This window comes from Penaeus monodon, chromosome 24 (genome assembly GCF_015228065.2).
Source record: "Penaeus monodon isolate SGIC_2016 chromosome 24, NSTDA_Pmon_1, whole genome shotgun sequence".
NCBI lineage: Eukaryota > Metazoa > Arthropoda > Malacostraca > Decapoda > Penaeidae > Penaeus > Penaeus monodon.
Window position 1 is genome coordinate 14554959 of NC_051409.1, and position 507 is coordinate 14555465.

The window sequence follows — 507 nt, forward strand, 5'->3', positions numbered from 1 at the left end:
ATAATATCTATGGTCAGTTAAATAGCTCATTCCACCCCCCACATTATCATCCTTTCCCCGCTCTCGTCCCTACTCCTCTCCCTCTCCCTCTGATCCCCCCTACTTCCTTTACTCCCTCCCCATCCCCTTCTACCCTTCCTCTCCCCTTCTACTCCCTCCATGGTCCTGAGGCTCGGTCCTGGTCCCTCGCAATGATACCTGATTTTGGTACCTGCTACTGGTGCTTGCCCCTGGTTCCTGCTACTGGTGCTTGTCCCTGGTTCCTGCTCCTGTTTCCTGTCCATGGTGCCTGGTCGTGGTTCCTGGTCTTGGTGCCAAGTCCTGGTGCCTGATCCCGATCCGGGTCTTGATTACTGGTCCTGGTGATTGGTCCAGGAGTCACGTTCTGGTGCCTAGTCCTAGTGCCTGGTCCTGCAGGTAGCATCTTGATGGAAGACCGCTTGGTGCCTTTCCTATCGACGACGGCAGGTCTCACACTCAGGAGACTGCCTTTGCTCGTGTGTATCT